We start from the raw sequence: 17,547 nt of genomic DNA, 5'->3' as shown, positions 1-17,547 counted from the left end.
GGGGTGGGAGAATAGGCTAAACCTCACAATGGCTAGCAAGAATATGGTTCAAATTCACCTTTGGCGAGAATCGAACCTAATACCTCTCATGTGGATGCAAATTTCCGCCTTCTTGATCTTGGACAAAATTGCACCTACAAAACAATTAACACCTTAGGTTAAGGCCAAGAGCCTCATGCGCCCACGATGAATGGGGTGGGCTTTGGCCGAAGAATCTCCGATGCCAAAGTTAGAATTTAGAGAGAAAAGTGTTTGAGAGTTTTGAAGAATTTTAGCAAGAGTGAAGAACTAGCTTTTTAGAGAAAATAGGGTCATATATATAAGGAATGGAGGTGGCCGGCCCTTAGAGGTTTTTTGTGTGAAAATGGGTGATTTAATTGGTGATTAATGGATTAATTAGGAATTAATCCATTAATTAGCCAATTAATCTCCCTTTATATGGAATAATTTGTAGGTTATGAAGTAATTACTTAAGATGAGGATGGATGAGATAATTTGGAATTTGTTACCTATTTTGGACACTCTTGGCTTGATTAAAGAATGATTGTCCACTGCTCATGCGTAGGACAACTGGTCTGTCTCAAAGGTAACTTTGTCCTTTTTACCAAAAATCCACGTGTCGCCTTGTGATTATTTTTTGCTCCACATCTCACATACAAGTGAAGAGTAATACCACTAGACCATAATACTAAGTGACAAATTTATCACCTATATTAATTTGATAATAGTTGATAGACCAAACGTGTTCACTGAGCCAGTGCTCATCAAAGACTGTTAAGGCATGTTCGTTACACCTCCTTAGCAGGGATTGGCTTGGACTACCTTAAGTAGGACTATAATCCTACGTTTGGTAGGTTGTGGGAGTAAAATAAATGGGACTCGCATCGACTACGAGTCCTTGCGCGCTTCGCCAAAGCTCTCAGCCTAATCCCACGCTTTCGCTTGGTATTAGCAGGGACTAGAAGAAGGAAACTAGGCCGACATCCAATCCCCACTTTCGCTTGCTAAACCCCCCCCAGTCCCTCCACGCTCCGCCTTCTTCTGCGGAGCTGTCACCATGGCCAGGCCGTTGGCGGTGACCCACCTTCATCTTTTGTGCAACCAAGATTTGGTGTCGTCGAGGGAGGAAGATAATGAGCTCGAAGAAGAAGAGATAGTTGACGACCAAGATTTGGTGTTGTTGAAGCCACCGAAAGGAATAGTGCTGTAGTCGCACACTCTAGAGCATTCTTGGACCTTCTGGAGTTTTGGTTTAATTTTGAGTTCTGGAGTTATGGGTTAATTTTGTTTGGTTGGTAGGAAAACTTATATGGATTTGGCATTGCAGTGTGGAGTTTTGGGTTTAATTTTGATGTTAATTTCTTTCATTTCCTTTTTTGTTTTTTGGTTTAATTTTGAGTTATGGGTTAATTTTGTTAGGGCCTCAAAGTCTCTTTCTCGAAGGACCATACAGTGTGTGGTCTTTATCTCCATTTTCTAGTGTTTTACACTACCCATCATTGTTTCCGGTTCTGGGTTTAGTTTTGATGTTAAATTTCTTTAATTTTTTTTTTTTTGTTTTTTTGGATTTAATTTTGTTTATTTTTGGTTTCTATTCTGGAGTTTTGGACCTTTTGATGTCATATCAATTGCAATCCTAAAAATTGAAAACAATGAATTTGGCTCAATGTGGCGTTGCATTTCTTTCTTAATTTCCTGTTCTCCTATTAACAAAAAAAATTGGGTCAATATTTTAATCTGACACTTAGTCTGGCACTACACCAAACACTTCACTATTTTTATCCTGTTTAGTCTAAGCCAAGCCAGTCCAGCTTAGTAGCTTGTCCAGTTCAAAATAGTCCGGTGCAACAAACACAGCCTTAAAGAGCAAGACACCCCAAGGAGCAAGGAGCGGATAAAAACCAACGTTGCACATCTAAGGGACTATTTGATAACCATTTCGTTTTTTGTTTTTAGTTTTTGGTTTTGGGTTTTCAATTTTCAATTTTTTGAAAAATCAAGAAACTAGTTTTGGTTCTTGTTTGGTAACTAATTTCAGTTTTCACTTTTTTGAAAAATTAAGAAAGTAGTTTTCAGTTTTCATTTTTGAAAAATCAAGAAAGTAGTTTTGGTTCTTATAACTACTTTCAGTTTCCAAAAAAAATGAAAACTCAAAACCAAAAAATAAAAACTCAAGGCCAAAAATTTTGAAAAATCAAGAAAGTAGTTTTCAGTTTTCATTTTGCTGAAAACTGAAAATAGTTACTAAACAAGATTTCAGTTTTTAAAAAAGTGAATAAAAAAACTGAAAACGAAATGGTTATCAAATGACTTGATTTTTTGAAAACTGAAAATAGTTATCAAGCAAGATTTCAACTTTCAGTTTTTAAAAAACTGAAAACAAAAACTGAAAACGAAAAGGTTCTATGAGTGTCAAGAGCATGCTCAAGTTCTTGAAGCCAAGGGAAGGAAGTTTGATGACAACGGCGAAAAGTGTGTGTTCGGCGAGAGCTCCATGGGTATCCACATGTCGACCCCATTTAAAGAATTATCCTCAATATTGGAGTGAACTACAGAGGAGATGTGTAGAAGGATCACACGCTTTTAACAGACGAGTTGTATTTTCGCTCTATAAGATGAGGCTGTTTAAAAGAAAAATAAGCGATTTGGGTTTACATCAAATTATCTTCGGGGGTGTGGGTGGGTTGAAGGGTTGTGAATATGGATAAATTTTTTAATGTGCGAACAACGCAGTCCAGTATATTAAGTGTCATAATAGAATTTGTTAGAGTTTTCTTTTAAAGTTTTAAACCAATTGTATTGTTAAAACATCTCCAAAAAAGATGTCAAATATTGAACACCAAATTTCAATTTGATGATCTACATGGCAATTTGACATCATGTTAGAATTGCATCACCAGCCGATGTGTCTAATATTTTATTTTGTATTCTAAGATATTAATTTTTATAAATAAAGACTAAAAGAAATATAAAAGGCTATACTTACACCAAGCATTTAATGCAAGGCTAGTCCAAATAATAATAATTATTATTATTTGGCACATGCGTTTTGAGGTGGCACTTTTGACGCATCCCACTAAGCCTTCAATCCACATCAACTTTTGGCTAATGGGTTGGAATGAAATGTGATGTCATTTTTTATTATTACATGTCTACTTGGAAATTTGAAATATTGGTTGGAGATGCTTTTGTATTTGGTTTGTTGAGCCGTATTCTCAAAACATTGAAAAATCTCTTGTGACCAACTCTAATGGTTAAAATATCATCCAACCCTAAAAATAATAGGAGTCACCGGAAAAAGCAAGAATTAAAAGAAAAAAAAAAACAATGAGGATCAATGCTAACACACTTTACCACAAGACTGGGAAGAACATAGCTGGTAACTTTGGATCTTTTCAAAACTCTCTTTTTTCAGCTTTTGACATAATTTGAATGCATCTAATTCTTTGATGCAAATTGCATATATAATTCTCTTGGAGAACTTTGCAGTTATTCTTAAACTTTGTTTATTGATCAAGCAACGTACTATGTGCAGCTTACCATCTAGCTAGCCTGATGGTGAATATTGTATAGAAAAAAAAGGCCAGAATATGGACTATAAAATGAAGTAAATGAGCCACATACAGTACCACTGTGTAAATTGTACGGGAGAGAGATGGAAGAGAGAGGTGGAAGAGACAGAAAGAGAGAAAAATATGAGAAAATAGAAAGAGTGGGAGGGGCTTTGAGTCAAACAAAAAGGCCATATCAATGGGCTATGTACGACAACTGGGAACACCTGAAACAATACTATAAGACAAAGTGGGAAGAAGTATTCAGTCCATTGACAACGACACTTTACTTCACGTCGTAGCCTTTGCCGGCTAGAGTGACATGCTCGAGTTCTTGATTTCAATTGTGACAACTGTGACCAATGACCTTAGAGAGTTATGGCATGCCTTGATGCTGACGAATGGCCGCGGGAATACCATCTTCCACGAAATGGGGGCGTCGGGAAACCTGGAAGCAGCAAAGTTGTTGGTAGGACATATCAATGGGCCATGTACGACAACTGGGAACACCTGAAACAATACTATAAGACAAAGTGGGAAGAAGTATTCAGTCCATTGACAATGAACAACGACACTATACTTCACGTCATAACCTTTGCCGGAAGGAGCGACGTGCCCGAGTTCTTGATTTCACTTGTGACAATTGCGACCAATGCAATGGCCCTAGAGAGTTACATCATGCAATGGCGAAACAAGGAATTTTCGAGGGGAGGGGCTGAATTTTAGAAGGTAAAAGGTCCCAAAAAATATCAATAACCACATCATTTTAGATAGTAAATAATATTAATGTCATTCATAATTTGTCAATATAAATAAGTTACAATATCGTTCATATTTTGTGGTACTTTCCCTAATAACTTGGCATCATTCCTTTCCCTAATAACTTGGCATCATTCCAAATATGAATATGAATGCAATTAGCCAATTTTAGATCACTAGTAGAAAAACATGTTTGCGCGACGGAATCTTGCGCGACGGAGAAAATTTTGTCGCGCAAAGTCCGTTTGCGCGACGTATAACACAAAGCGTCGCGCAAACGGACTTTGCGCGACGAAGAAAGCGTTGCTCAAAACGCCTTTGCGCGACATAGGTGAACATACGTCGCGCAAAGCAGTTTTGCGCGACGCCGTCATTCGTCGCCAAACTTTTGGCGCCAAACGAAAAAGGATTTACCGCTTCTTTCGTTGACTTTGCGCGACGCAGGTGGGCATGCGTCGCGCAAAGATGTTTTGCGCGACGTATGACCACCTGCGTCGCGCAAAACATCTTTGCGCGACGCATGCCCACCTGCGTCGCGCAAAGTCAACGACTTTTTTTATTTAATTTGATTAGTTTGGGAGGCAAAAACTGCAAACCCAGTTGCAGCAGCTACCTCCGTCTTCCATCTCTCTCTTCAAAATCGTCTACCAGATCAGGTTTGAATTGATATTAATTCTTTATGTTTTTTCGATTGCAATCCTTCCCTTGCTCTTAAACATGATGTAAACTGAATTAATAATATGTAGATCCTTCATGTGATTCATTTACGAAATTGAAATTGTAAAATCAAGGGAGATAACTATCTTGTTGATTTTCTTTTTCTCTATACACCAGGTAGTTCCAACAATACTTTAACTAGTAAATGTGCTTTGAAAAATATTGTGTTACTAACCTTGTTTCTACTAGTGCTCTTAGCATATGAGTATTTCTAGGATCCTTTCCATGCTATTAATACCAAAAATTAAGGAAATTATCTACCAGAAAGTAGTCATAGTATATGAGATAGACATTCATTTGATGCATATAAAAACTATGAACTTAATACAAATATTGTGTTCTTATATTAAATAAAAATGCTGAAAAAATGAATTTAAGGAGGAAACATGTAACATTATATATTATCAATCGAGTGTGGCTTAGAAGCTTCTTTAGCTTACATACAGAAAGTTGAGCTAAAACATTATCACCTAACTAACATTGTTGTTGATTTTTGCTATATATGTTGCTATTTGCAAGTGTTAGTGTTGTGGTGGGAAAAGATATGAGAGTTGATTGGACAAAACCAACGAATTTAAATTTGAATGCAAATATAATTGCTTAACCCGGATTGAACATTGGACAAATACATATGACGACTGGAGAAGTTTGAACTCTAGCAACCAAAGGCGCTACAAGAATCTTATGCATACGTTATATTTTTGGAAAGTGATTTCTACACACATTATAAACTCTTATTTATTTATGGCCAATTATAAACTGAATAAATTAGAAAATTTTCAAACTAATCATATAATACTCAATTGTAAACCCGAGACGTATGGTAGTTCAAACACCTTCGGTGCACCAATAACATATGGCCTTGATTCTATCACATTTCCATGGGGTCTAATATTTTTTTGATAATGTCATGTTTCTGCAGTACATAAGAACAATTAAATTTTACACAAGTGTCTTGTATATGTCATTTTCAGGGCAGTGTGGAGAGAAGGCCATTTAGTGGCTAATTGTTACAAGCAGTTTTTTCGAATGCTACTTTGAAGTGGCAACAAAGATTCGAACTCTGGAGGTAAACCATTTACTGGATGATTATTGGTACTGTAATTCTTCTGCAATTCTGGTGTCATAAAAGAGGTCAAACACACATTCATCATTTTCCCATTCCTGAGCATAATTATTATTTGGTGCTCTGGTCTAAAGTAGTCTCAAATATAGAGCAGTAGGTTGTTCGAAATACTATGCAACCATAAGGCACATAGTTCTACTTCCTCATGATTGAGAGTTGAGATACATATAAACACTAACTCATCTTTTAAACTTCCATTTCCAATTTGTTAATTTATGTATACGTTCATATATTTGTCTCGTTACTTGATCTCTGAATGTTTGTTTTTTGCAATTTTTGGCGTATGCGATCTCGAAGCATATATAAACAAGTTTGACGGTTGGATCGTTGAAATTAGTTTCGTAGGATGTGTATCACATCAAAACAATAGATTCACTAACACTTAAGAGTTTATTTACACTTTCATCAAGTATAACATAAGATTTTGTGGTATCTACTAGTGTAAATATTTTAAATAGAAGATCGAATTCATTCATTGTATTTGTTTAGGGTCAAGGAGTGTAGCTGTAAAAAATCATCAAAATCGGAGTTAAAATAACCGTTAAATCGTGATTTTTCGTTTATAACCGTCGAAAAGTTTTGTCTTATTACTTGATCTCAGAATGTTTGTTTTTTGCAATTTTTGGCGTATGAGATCTTGAAGCATATATAAACAAGTTTGACGGTTGGATCGTTGAAATTAGTTTCTAAGCTGCATATCCCATCAAAACGATAGATTCACTAACACTTGAGAGTTTATTTATACTTTCATCAAGTATAACATAAGATTTTGTGGTATCCACTAGTGTAAATATTTTAAATTGAAGATCGAATTCATTCATTGTATTTATATAAGGTCAATGAGTGTAGCTGTAAAAAATCATCAAAAGCAAAGTTAAAATAACCGTTAAATCGTGATTTTTCATTTATAACCGTCGAAAAGTTTTGTCTCGTTACTTGATCTCTGATTGTTTGTTTTTTGCAATTTTTGGTGTACACGATCTCGAAGCATATACAAACAACTTTGACGGTTAGATCGTTAAAACTAGTTTCGTACAATGCGTATCACATCAAAACATTAGATTCACTAACATTTGGAGTTTATTTATACTTTCATCAAGTATAACATAAGATTTTGTGGTATCCACTTGTGTAAACATTTTAAATTGACGATCAAATTTGTTTATTGTATTCATATAGGATCAAGGAGTGTAGCTATAAAAAATCATCAAAATTGGAGTTAAAATAACCGTTAAATCGTGCTTTTTCGTTTATAATCGTCAAAAAGTTTTGTCCCGTTACTTGATCTCTGCATGTTTGTTTTTTGCGATTTTTGGCTGATGCGATCTCGAAGCATATAGAAACAAGTTTGACGGTTGGATCTTTGAAACTAGTTTCATACGATGCTTTTCTTATGAAGTTCAACCGTATATATATTTACTAAGTAGATTTTAATTTATTTATTTATTTCGTACTTATAATACTTAAGAGATTGACTGATATATATGAAAAAAAAAATTATTGTGGGTTTTTGTTAGAAAAATATATTATTGTGGGGTTTATGTTTAAAAAAATTTGAATTTGAAAGGAGGAAAGTCACATTTTCGGTAATTTTCATAATAATTTTTTTTTCCAATTAAATACTTTGCGTGACGCCTTAGTATGATCGTCGTGCAAAACAACTTTGCGCGACGTCGAATTAAACACCTACGTCGCGCAAGGTGTGATAATTTTGGCGGTATAATAGTGAAAAATAGGCGTTTTTTTTCAATTTTTCCAAAATTTTCCACTTTGCCCTATTTATCTCCCTCAATTCGAACCCAAATGACAGCCCTTCTTTATCTCCCTCTCCTCCTTCTATTCAAACCTAACCCAACTGAACCCTCCTCCTTCTATTCGAACATAACCCAGAAATCTTGAACCATCCCTCTTTATCTCCCTCTTTCCTCTTCACAAATCTTGAACCCAGAATCCTGTCCCCTTTCTTTTCCCGTAGACCCCAGATCTCCTTCTCTCCTCCCAACTGAACCCTCCTCCTTCTATTCGAACATAACCCAGAAATCTTGAACCATCCCTCTTTATCTCCCTCTTTCCTCTTCACAAATCTTGAACCCAAAATCCCGTCCCCTTTCTTTTCCCGTAGACCCCAGATCTCCTTCTCTCCTCTTCACAAATCTTGAACCCCAAATCTTTCCTCTTCACAATCTTGAACCCAAACCTGTCTTTCCTCTTAACAAATCTTGAACCCAAACGACAGACCTTCACGCAAATCTCGAAGCCGACGCGAATCAAGTCCCAAAATCAAGGTAAGGGTTTCTGATTTTCAATGGGTTTTTGTTATTTAGGGTTTAGGCTCAAATTGCAAGTTGATTTCTGAGTATTTTGTTGATGTATGTGTGTTTTGTGTATGAACATGAAATTGGCTTTTATTAATCTGATTTTAATTAAGGATGCATATGCCGTGTTAATTAAGGACCTTTTTAACAGGCCGGCGGCTGATGAACTTAAAATGCCTTCAATGACAAGTACATGGATATAGCTTCATTAGGTACATGTTTATAGTTTTATCATATTCTGTTTCACTTTCATAGAACCAAAGATCAAGATGATGTTTATAGTTTAAATTATGGGAAGAAAATTTAAATTTTGTGCACTGGAGAAGCACGCTACTTTTTCAGACGATACTTTGACAGATAGCTTGGTTTTGACGAGTGTCCCTTTGGTTTTGGAATTGCTTGCCATCCGTTTTCTTTTTCTTTTTCAGACGATACCTTGACTGCATAAGCAGCAACAACTTCACTGGTATTTTTCCTTGATGGTTTTTACCTTATTAAGTGTTCTGTGTCTGTGGTATAGAAATCTCACTGTTTTCGATCAGGATTTTGCTTACTTTCTTGCTTTTTATCTTCATAATTTCAGAAAAAAGACTAATTATTTGGAAAAATTAGAGGCGACCTCATACAACATTTTGATTCCTTTAATGATTTATTTGGAAAATTTTAAGAACTAAAATGTATAAACTTTTGGTTCAGGGCTGAAAAGTTTCTAACAATGTTCTAAAATCCAACTAAGACCAGCCATGTGATACCCTGGCTTTTCCTATATAAATGGAGTATCCACCTACATGCACAGGGTGACCTAATTTATTAAGTTTTGGTCAGTTATATAAAGTCAATAACATTTATAAGGAAATATGGCTAATAACGTAGCCATATCATAATAAGCCTCATGGTCAAAATTTTCTCCAATGTTTTGTAATGATATATATATATATATATATATATATATATATATATATATATATATATATCTAGTTGTTCTGTATTTATGTAGTTGTGACAAGATTGGGGCTTGTTGATGGTGTTATGTGTTCTGTAAGTTGGTTAACCCATGTTGCGTAGAAGTAAAAGCTTGAAACTTTTAAAATGTCGAACTATCATGTGTGTTTTCTCTTCATAACCGTTTGTACATTTAAACTGAAATCATTGATGTGCATAGTTGTATATTGTGTTCATCGAAACTAATGGTGCTTTCTACCTTCATTTGGGGAAATAAGGTTAGTTTAGTTGATTAAACGCCATTGAGATTGAAAGTAATGGTGGTTTCTACTTTTATTTGGGGAAAATAAGGTAATTTATATTAATTTGAACATTATTGAGAATAAATTGTTTGAAAAAGTTTAGTGGAATCAGGATGGGTTTTTTTTTTTTTTTTTTTTTTTTTTTTTCCTTTTGGGTTTTTTTTGGGGGGGGGGGGGGGGGGTGAACACATGTTTTTCCATTCTCTATCTAGTGGGGAGGTGTAAGGAGGACATGATTAAGTATGAAGAGAGTTGAATAATTTCATTCATAAGTTCTGGATTAAACGCCATTTAGATGACTTGATATAGCTCTCATACGTGAACTTCAAAGTGATGAAGTCCAACATGTGTTTCTGTACATTTGCTGCAAGAATGTATTCACTTTTATTAGTCCAAGTGGTGATTAGTTTCAAATGCAAGAAAGGATTAGTTTCTAATGTTATATTTTTATGGTTCAAAAAGTGTATAGATGTCGCAGTTGATCACTCGTCGTCGGAGTGTGACCAATGCGCCTCCCGCATTATCAGCATCTACTGCTCCACCCGTGAGTGCTCCATTGATTCAAGAACGAGGAGGTGAGGACCTATGCTGAGACGGTGAGAGACCTTGTACGAGCCATACAGACGGCCGGCCTACAAGTCTCGCTACCAGTACCTCATCTTGATCCACCTTCGACCTCAGAGCCACCTCACCCTCCCGATACTCAGTAGCTTGATGTTTTATACCTAGTTCACTTGTAGTTTTTTCTTTTTTGTTTGGACATCTTGTATATACATTTTTATATATTTTATAATTAAATACTTTTGCTTGGTTAATCAATTATTCTTTAGAATTTAATTGTAATATATTTATCAAAAAAATTTTAAAAAAAATTAGTTTTGAATAAAACATAAAAAAAAAAAAAGAAAAAAAAAAGGGGTTTGCGTGACGTAGGTCGCGTCACGCAAGGCAACTTTGCATGACGTAGGCCCTGAGTTGCGCAAAGTGGGTTTGCGTGACGCACAAAGTGGGTAGTGCAAAGTGGGTTTGCGCGACGCACTCTGTTAGTCACGCAAAGTGGGTTTGCGCGATGACCAACGAAGTGCGTCGCGCAAACCCACTGTGCGCGACGCACGCCCCGTGGGCCGTCGCGCAAACCCTAGCGTCTCAGACTTTGCGCGACGATTAACGCGCGACGAAGGTTGCGTCGCGCAAACCCTTAGGCAACGATTTTTTACTTTGTGCGACGAAAGTACCGACGTCGCGCAAAGTGTTTTTTTTACTAGTGGATGTGCCCTAGTAGGTGATTCGTTTGTGAGTGATGCTGGTCGTGTTAGCTATGGTGTGGTGTTGGTTATGCGAGTTGGTGGGGGTAGTGTGTTGGTGTTGCAACTCTCTAATAGAGGTAGAGCTTTTTTAGTTAACTTGTTAGCAAGGTATAGCTTTGCTCCAACAATTCGTCATTGGAAAGGAATCAAAGATGTTTTGCGATACCTTCATGGGACAACAGACATGGGCCTCTTCTACTAAGAGAAATCCACAAATGGCCAGATCCTTGCTGGATATGCATATGCTTGTTTCTTCTCTGATCCGCATAAAGCCCGCTCACAAACTGGATATGTGTTCACTAATGGAGATACAACAATCTCATGGCGCTCAACAAAGCAAACACTAGTTGCTAAATCTTCCAACAATCTCATGGCGCTCAACAAAGCAAACACTAGTTGCTACATCTTCCAATCACTCGGAAATACTTGCTTTACATGAAGCAAGCCGTAAATGTTCTTGGTTAAGATCAATGATCCATCATATCCAGAATTCATGTGGTGTAACTTCAAAGACAGACATTCCAACTGTCATCCATGAAGATAATGCAGCATGTGTTGCCCAAATAAAGGAAGGATTTATCAAGGGTAATAAGACTAAACACATATCTCCAAAGTTTTTCAGTGCACATGAGCTTTAGAATGCTAAAGTTATTGAAGTCAGACAAATCCGTTCCAATGAAAATCTGGTAAACTTGTTCACCAAATCTTTAACAAAGTGCACATTTCAGAAGTTAGTTCAAGGAATCGAATTACATTGGCTTACTAATCAACTAAATTTGAAGAATGCAGAATCAGGGGGAGATACAATTCAAGGGGAGCATCCATGATACATGCATGTTGTACTCTTTTTCCTTCGATTAGGATTTTTCCCACTGGGTTTTTCCTATCAAGGTTTTAACGAGGCAACATAAGCTTACATAACACTATATCAACCATCCAGGTAAAGTTGTACTCTTTTTCCTTTGCTATGGTTTTTTCCCACTAGGTTTTTCCAAGCAAGGTTTTAATGAGGCAAGATGTTGATATGTGGACATCCAAGGGGGAGTGTTGTAAAAGCTGTATGGTGTATGCCCACATCCCACATGTATTTGGAAAAAGGTGTAAATGATAGTGATATATTTGTTGTTATGTAATATTGTCCAAAGTAGCCATCATATCATCTTTGGACGTTGCTCTATAAATAGAGTGATCTGTGTGTTATCAAAATACACATTGCGAAAGAAAGAATTAAAAAAATAATATCAGTATATCTCCCTCCTTCTCTTTTGCACCCGCTTCGCTCCTGTCTTTAGCAAATGTTATTTCTCTAACTTTTACCTATTTATAATATTTTTAGTTTTTAAATGCCCCTCCTTCCTTTTTTACCCTCATGCACTAATGTCTAAACTTTGTTAAGTTGCATGTATTTGGTTAATTAGTATGAATGAGCATTAGATTGTCAATATAAAGACAAAATTAGACAATAGAGTAATCAAATTAGGCATTTGGTAACTAATTTTTTCAGCAATTGTAAAATAATTAGCTTTATTTGTCCAAAAAGGAGCTTAAATTTTTTAAGGTGCCCCCTCTTAGTTAAATTTCTGGCATTGTCTTGTAAGAGGTGTAAATTCAACATTAGTAGGAAATTAAACTCCATTTTTATTCATGTTTTCTGAATAAGACAATCAAAGTTAAAAAAAACAAAATTTTTTTTCATAGTAAAACAAAACTGCAATGCCACTTTTATCGAATTAAAATTACAAGCTTTAAATGACAAGTTTAGATAATGAAAATCAAGAGTACATCGAAAAATAAAATTCATTTAATCAGCCTATAAACTCTATTCCCCGTTTCCATAATAAAGTCGGAAATATCCAGATGGGTTTTGTTTAATTGACCTGATAGATTGAACATTGGGTCAGCTATATTATCAGATCAGCTTGATAAAGATCCACAAGATGTTTCCATGTACGACATGTATGTGCCCAATGCCCATTGGCACCACACATGTGGCAGACTCATTTAAGATTTTTAAGAGTGTTATTCATATAAGATTTCCCCTTATATTAGTTCACATTTTTGGAAAATATGCTCAATGTGCTTGAACATATTGTCTTGCATGTAATAGAGTGTCAGAGACCTATTAAGTGTGGCCCTTAGGGGCATGTGTTGGAAAATTTGTGGTACTTGAATGTGTTTTAATTTGGGCCTATCTCTATTTTTAGAGAGGTTTTGCCAATTTTTCGGTAGATTTAAATATTGATAAATAAGTTATGATTTCATGCATATCATGATTGTCGATGCAAATTTCCGTCGTCTTCAGTGTTGACAAAAATGCACCTGTAAAACAATCAACACCTTTAATCAAAGACCAAAAGCCTCACTTGCCCACGATGAGTGGGATGTGTTTAGCAATGGATCTTTGATGCCTAATTTAGTCTCTCTGAAAAAAGTGAGTGTTTAAGGTTTTTTGTACGTAGAAAAGCTTTCCCATTTTTTGGGAGAAATGGGGTATTCGTAGAGGAGGTGGCAGGCCTTTTAGGGTTGATTTGGTGAGAATATTTCTAAGATATTATGTAAATAATTTTGGAAATAAAGGTAATTATCTCAGAATAAATGTGATTATGATTACTTACTTGAAAGGATTTAGGGATAATCCTATCATTAAATACGTTTGACATTTTCCTCGTGTAGTGCAGTTCTGAGCAGTTGTAGTCTGCTGCCTACATATCCAAGGATGCTGAGCTACGTGTGGGATGCCCTGCTCATTTGATAAGGACAATCTCGTCTTTCTTGACTAAAAGTCTATGTGTCACCTCCAAGATTTTTGGGATTATTTTTGGCTCCACAATGACTTCGTCACTCATACAGGTGATGACCATCACGCCTCGATTTTGGTGCTCATTGGACATCAGAGTCGGGGTGTCTCAGAACATTTGCTAGAGATCAGAGTGAAATAAGATCAATGTATCACGTTGTCTTGTTTTCTTTACTTGTATAAGATAAGGTAGATGATTACAGAAGAAAAGAAGTAATAGAAACTTGTATAATTTTTTTCTGCTTTGAGCTATTGTTGCTTATAAGGAAAAAGAAAAGTTGTTTGCAAGCATCTACAATGACGCAAATTCACTTCTTTATATAGAGGTTTTTCATCTGACATTATATACAAAAATGAAACGCCTAATCAGGAAAGCAAAACATTATTCACAAAGTCTTCAAATGAATAACAAATTTCAATCATCGTCTTCCAAAGTTTTCATGTAGGCCATCCCACTACTTTTCCAGTGGGCCATTCAGACTGCTTTTACAATACAACCCTAATTATTTGACAAATCTACTTTATCATTCACTCTATTATTAAAAAATATATCAAAAAAAAAGAAAAAAAGGTCTCTTCTTCCTCAGTCTCTTTCTCCTTCTCTCTGCCCCACTCCCACCTTGTGACATCCCACAACGCCCAGAGGAGTGATCCTTAAATGTATATTCCCATCTCTACCTAGCAGGAAGCATTTTGGGAGCTCACTGGCTTCGGGTTCCGTAGGAACTCTGAAGTTAAGCGAGTAGCGCGCGAGAGCATTCCCAGGATAGGTGACCCATCGGGAAGTTCTCGTGTGAGTTCCCAGAAATAAAACCGTGAGGGCGTGGTCGAGGCCCAAAACGGACAATATCGTGCTATGGTGGTGGAGCAGGCCCGGGAAGTGGTCCGCCCTAGGCTGGGATGTGACAATTTGGTATCAGAGCCTATCCCTGGTTGTGGTGTGCCGACAAGGACGTCAAGCCCTTAAGGAGGTGGATTGTGACATCTCACAACGCCCAGGGGAGTGATCCTTAAATATATATTCTCATCTCTACCTAGCACCAAAAAGGTTAATCTAATAATTAAATTTGATATTAATACATTTCACAACGCTCAGGGGAGTGATCCTTAAATATATAGTACCAAAAATGGTTAATCTAATAATTAAATTTGATATTAATACATTTCAGGCTTGATAATCATTTCTTTTTTAATTTTTAATATTGATTTTCTGTGTTTTTATACAACTATATTTCATTCTAAAGGGTTAGAAATTGTATTAAAAAAATGCGATAGAATTGAGCTAGGGAACTTAGTGAGTTGACAATAATAATAAGATATTAAACTTGTCATTTAAATAAAACAAACGTGAGATGTCTCACTTTCAAATGTAGAAAATATCATAAGATGGTAACACGAATGATGGTTTCATATAAGAGATAAAAGTAGGTGTATATAGAGGGAAACTGCTGATTAACAAATCCCTTATTTTTCTCCAAAAACACCCTTATCTTACAGAGCGAAACGACAACCGTGTTTAGTCTTACAACAACTCCTTTATTAAAAGAGTGTGATCCTTACGCATCTCCTCCTCTATAGTTCTCTCTAATTACAAAAGTGAAAATTAAAAAGTAAAAACAGAATGATAAGAGCATAGAGCATTTCCGATATTGAGTATAATTCTCTTAACTGGGGTCGACATGCGGATAGCAATGTAGCTATTGCCGATCACAGACTTTTCGCCATTGTCATCAAACTTCCTTCTTACGTATGATAACCATTTCGTTTCAGTTTATAGTTTTTGATTTCACATTATTTTATTTTATTTTATTTTATTTTTAAATTGAAAGCTAAAATTTTATTTGGTAACTATTTAAAGTTAAAAAAAAAAAAAACGAAATACTACTTTGTTGCAGGCCATTTGATAACCGCTTCGTTTTTAGTTTTTGTTTTCTCTTTTTTAAAATCTTGTCATCAAACCGCTTCGTTTTTAGTTTTTGTTTTCTCTTTTTTAAAATCTTGTTCGATAACTATTTTCAGTATTCAGAAAAATGAAAACTGAAACTACTTTATTGAGTTTTCAAAATTTGACCTTGAGTTTTTACTTTTTGGTTTTTAGTTTTCATTTTTGTTTAAACTAAAAGTAGTTACCACGAACGATTTGAGTTTTCAGAAAAGTGAAAAGTGAAAATTAAAAATTGAAAACGAAATGGCTATCAATCAAATGGTCTCTTTGGTGCACAACATTAGTTTTTATCCGCCCCTTGCTCCTTGGGGTGTTTTGCCCTTAAAACTCTTTGTTGAGCACTGGTTCAGTGAATGCGCCAAACAAGTACAAGTACATCTTCTTCCTAAAACTGCTTCGACAATTGGGTCTATATATCAACTATTATCAAATTAATATAGGTGATAAGTTTACAAACTATATATTTCACACCTCTCATTAACACTTTCAGAAAAATTGAGCACTGAAATAAGGGGAGTAATAACTATCTCACCAATTTGTAATTATTGTTATTTATTTTGGTTTGGACTTACAACACACAAATCAACATTCAATAAAACCCTTACTGATTGGGGATTTCCTTTACAGGGAAAAACGAAATTATAAACTTTTTAACTTTCTTAAATAGAAATATCAAAGCATGAGAAAATCCCGCATACAAAGGAAGCAGCATACCAAATACAGACACAGGAAGAAACGAAGCAACGTAAAAGAGAGACCATGTCAATTTCTCGTTGAGATGAATCAAGAGCACAACTGTAGCAGTGAACGCGAGCATGGCCGTCACTAGCGAGAAGAAAAGAAAGGCAAATCCTAAATGCAGCCTGAGCGGAAGAGAATGATGGAAGTTTTTGTACTCAAACGGAGATGTCAAGATCGAGAGAAACGTGACGAGAGAAGACAATGAGCTGATGAGTGAGAACGAGGCTGGCCGTTAATATACATACAAGACTTGCAAGGACAATTGTAATACATGTAGGAGTAGGACTAGAATTTCAAAGGCAAAACAAATCATCAGGAGTCTATTACTCCGTATTTGTCTAGGACTGGGATGGTAGAGTTCATAAGAAAAGTGGTTTATTATTTAGAAAAATAAATTTTGTGGGCTCTTGGATTTTTAGTTCATACAGCACATTTATCAGTTTAAAGAGGAAACTTAATGTTAGTCTAATTTTATACCCTCGTATTAGGATGTTGAAAGATAGCCCCCTCCGACGACGATGACGGAGACTAACTATGACTCAATGCTTAAATGACTTATGTTTGCATCAAAAAGACCTCTCCAGACCGGTATTGAAACTTTTGTTTATCAGTTTGTGGTTGCTTTGGAATGCCAGAAGCAATGGTATTGACATTAATTATATAAGATAGCTAATTCGCACCTACGAGATAAATCAAATTATGGTTACCAAATCAATGATTTAAAATTCACAAATTAAATTACTAGGAAAAAAATGCATAAATTGGGGATTAAAAATTTAATATAGGACAAAATGGGTATAAACACATGGTTTAATTTTCCATGGATCAGAATGAAGTTTCCTATAAACTTATGTATGTATGGGGCAGTTTGCAGTCTTGTCAGCATCCCAAGATGTCCCGTTGAAACTCAAAGGAAGCCTTAGATTGTAGATGACCTCACCCCGTTGATTGTTCTCATCCTGGAAAGCAATGACCACGTTGATACTGTAAAGATCAGCTGCCGGGGTCGCATATTCCTGAAGCAATATGTCGTGCCCTTGAACGG

At 35.8% G+C, this 17,547-nt stretch overlaps 1 long non-coding RNA gene across 1 annotated transcript; it reads left to right on the top strand.

Annotated features, from left to right (window-relative positions):
- Positions 1 to 7,924: 7,924 nt before the first annotated feature.
- On the top strand, positions 7,925 to 10,527 carry LOC137727390 (uncharacterized). Its single transcript, XR_015963161.1, has 2 exons — positions 7,925 to 8,438; positions 10,175 to 10,527. It is a non-coding gene; the product is annotated as an uncharacterized LOC137727390 (long non-coding RNA).
- Positions 10,528 to 17,547: the final 7,020 nt, after the last annotated feature.

The sequence above is a fragment of the Pyrus communis genome, chromosome 5 (genome assembly GCF_041283825.1).
Source record: "Pyrus communis isolate YQ-2024b chromosome 5, ASM4128382v1, whole genome shotgun sequence".
Taxonomy (NCBI): Eukaryota; Viridiplantae; Streptophyta; class Magnoliopsida; order Rosales; family Rosaceae; genus Pyrus; species Pyrus communis.
This window is presented reverse-complemented; position numbering and strand designations above follow the sequence as displayed.